The following is a 3,807-nucleotide window of genomic DNA, read 5'->3' on the forward strand; positions in this document are numbered from 1 at the left end:
TGTGAGATCACTTTACACAACACTTAGCAAGCAGCGACTATCGAAACGGCAGCCGTTGACCCACCTTGTTCGTATCTGCAGTCTAATGGTATGCGGGGAGTAACCAGTTATTACTAGTTTCTTGTGACTGAAACTCAGCTCTTGTATTCCTGTATGGTGGTAGATTCATGAACAAGTAATGGAATCCCTGATGTATCACAAGACTACAGCTATGCAACATGGCACTATTCTGCACAGTTAACAAAGAATGATTTGTTTTGCATAGAAGCAATTCCAGAAGTAGGTGGTTAATATATCGTTACTAAATACAATTAAATAGATTTACACGGGCACGAAGCAGTAGGTATACAATTAAATTTCAGAATAAATAACGAGAATACCCTGTTGCAAGTACACGATTATAAACAAAGCAACGACTCTTTCACAGTTTATGTGCGGAGGAAAAATTTGAACCCACAGCATGACGAGTTGAAAAGATCATAGACATCGCTATAATCAGCTTCCATTTAATCAAGTTTGAGCTACCTCAAGTTGCCATTTTACCATGCAGAAAATACCACTTTCCTCATCACGGAGTAATCATGAGCAAGCAGTGCCGAAATGATCTACCGCCCATAACTAAGCTTTACTGTGGCAAACGATCCCACCCATTTTCCTCATCATTGTAGAATCTCCACACCGCCACGGACAACCACCAAAAGCAATCTGCCTCCTAAGTCAGATCACAGAGCAAGACTCCTCGACATCAGAACACAGTACACAAAACAGACTGGCGAATGCTATTTCAAACAAGAACAGCCTTGCCGGCCGGTGTGGCCAAGCGGTTAAAGGCGCTACAATCTGGAACCGCGTGACCGCTACGGTCGCAGGTTCGAATCCTGCCTCGGGCATGGATGTGTGTGATGTCCTTAGGTTAGTTAGGTTTAAGTGGTTCTAAGTTCTAGGGGACTGATGACCTTAGAAGTTAAGTCCCATAGTGCTCAGAGCCATCTGAACCAGCCTTGCGGCTTCTAACCTGTCCTGTGAAGCCCCCCCCCCCCCCCCCCCTGATCAAAAGATGCGAAATTTCATTGATCATAGAAATAAGTTGCTCACATTTCTTAATCGACTGATCGATCGAGTGACTGATTTATGATTGATTGATTGAAGCTGTATATAATGGATACGCATTATCTGCAAAAAGTCAAATATCCAAATATAATGGGAAGAAATGAAGTTTCTGAATGAAAAGAACACTTCAATTGGCCACATTTTCTGCATTAGTATCCATTTCAATATTTTTCCTCTAAGTGATTGACAAAATACATAAAATTATGCAGTAATAACTGCATGCAGTGGTAGTGTGTACTTACAGGTTCGGCAACACTCGTCAATTATTCAGAGTAGTAGCTGGTGATCATGTGATCACCACTGAAATTATGTCATTCCACTTCAAATGTGAGCCGGAAATCACACTAAAACTATGCAATTTCTCTTCGAATGCGAGCCAGAATGCACACTAAAATTACGCCATTTCTCTTCGAATGCGTGCTGGTATGTAAATTAATTGGACAAAAGCATGTTTTGTAATGCACTGTTCATGGTAACTAGAAAGCAACTTCAAATGCTGAAATGACGCTCAGCCACACTGATGTAGGTAGAATATGGAAATTTTACTTAAAATTGAGAGCAGGACGATATGTCATTTCTTCATCAAGTTATCGATTTTTTAAGTCCGTCGGCAAGTCACGCGTGGTGTGCCGGGGTCTGTGCGCGTGGAGTTGCCAGCTGCTACGGAATGGTTATCATTCTGTTTCAAGAAAACTACCGGGTAAACACAACTGATTTTTGTACATTCGCTCGATGAAGGACTGAATTTCTTTTCGTGATTAAGTAATGCACTGCACGAAATTTTAAAGAGTTAGCAGAGGTAAAAACGCACTGCGTAAACTTTGGGTACGGTGGGTTTTAGCACATACATTGCTGTGTATGAAATGTAGACAAGTAATCAAAATTTTGTTTGAAATTGAGAGCAGAACGATATCTCACTTCGCCCTCGAGTTGGTATATCTGGCGGACGGTCGTGCGTAACATGCTTATTTCCGTTTCTGTATGTAGGGAATCCTGTGGTCACAACAATCGTCATACTTGGAAAACGCTTCAAGATATCGAAACTAGGCTTTTTGTATATCATAGCACGCAAAGAGGCACGTCTGTTACATGATAAACACTCGAAACATTTTTATTCACTGAAATATGGAAGTAACTCATTCACAGAAATGAGAGGATTGGTAGGACGGGGTGAGTAAACACGCCTGCAGCGCTTAAGTTCTCTAATTATTTACGTGTAGAGTGTGAGGGGTTTTCGAGCAGAAATTCATGTATGAGTCAAGCAGCCCAGTGGTCAAACACATCGACTGCCAATTCATTAGCTTTGGTTCGATACCTGCTGCTATAATTGTTTTTTTCTCATTAAATTTGTTTCATTCTTCACAATCTTAAACAATTAATTATAACTTTAAATATATTGAAATTGTTCTTCTTCTTTCGTTTCACCTTCATTGGGGTTCGCTGGATCAATAATTTCTTTGTGTGTTGTTCTTTCCTTAGGGCCCAGTATTTCTTTATTTGTCTGATCTTTTCCTTTCTTCTTCCGAGATGAAGGGTTTGGACAGTTGTGTAGATTTGTCTTGGAACCGCATGTTTTCATCTTTAATAATTAATTTAGCTGTTCGAACAGTAAGTGAATTTTCTGAAATCTTTAATTCTACTGGATCTTTCTAAGTTTCTTTGAACCAGTTGGGTTTCGTCAAAGATTTGTTTAGTTAATCTGTTGGAATTCATTCTGAGAAGATGACCATAAAAAGTTATTCTCCTTTTTCGCATAGTACCTGAAAGTTTTTCAATTTTCTTGTAGAGAGTTTCATTTTTGATGTATATAATCTTATTGTCCTGAAATGTTGGCCCTATGATTTTTCTTAAAAATTTTTGTTTCCTTTAGCTCAAGTTTCTCCATTTGGCCTTTGAAATTCATGTTTAGTGTTTCTGCTGCATACAGTGCTTCTGGCTTAATCACTGTCTTGCAAGGTGTAATTTTGGACCCCATGAAAGGGATTTTTTGTTGTATGTATTTTTTGTTAGTTGGAAGGCCAATTCAAGTTTATTTTTTCTGGATTCCATTGCTTTGCTTTCCCCAGCATTCCAACTAATCTATTCTCCGAGGTATTTGAGTTCCCTTACTATTTCGATCTTCTGTTCTTGAACTTTGATGTATTTACATGAGTGCTTGATGTTTGTCAATATCTTAGATTTTTCAAAGGAGATGTGAAGACCTATTTTAGCTGCTTGTTTCATTTTTTTTTCTTTAGCTCCCGTGCTTCTTCGATTGTTTGAGAAAACAGGGCCATATCATCTGCAAAAGCAATGCAATTTACTTTAAGGTTTTTCTTTTCGCAACCCAGTCTTATAGCACTCTTAATATTTGTGTTCCATTCTCTGACTACTTTCTCAAGCGCACAATTGAATAGCAACGGCGAGAGCCTATCCCCCTGTCGCACTCTCGTTTTCATTTCAAAGGGTTCCGATAATTCGCCCATAAATTTAACTTTCGAAAATATATTTGTAAAGGTCGCTTTTATAATATTAGTTGTTTTCTTATCCAAACACATTTCTTCCAGGACTGATAATAGAGATTCTCTATCAATCGAATCATACGCTTTTTTTTAAATCAATGAAGGAGATTACGTATGTCTTTGCCCTTGATTTTTAGTATGCCATAATGTTTTTGAGGTTTAATATTTGTTCCGAACATGATCTACTCTTTCTAAA

The sequence above is a fragment of the Schistocerca americana genome, chromosome 8 (assembly GCF_021461395.2).
Source record: "Schistocerca americana isolate TAMUIC-IGC-003095 chromosome 8, iqSchAmer2.1, whole genome shotgun sequence".
Classification (NCBI taxonomy): Eukaryota; Metazoa; Arthropoda; class Insecta; order Orthoptera; family Acrididae; genus Schistocerca; species Schistocerca americana.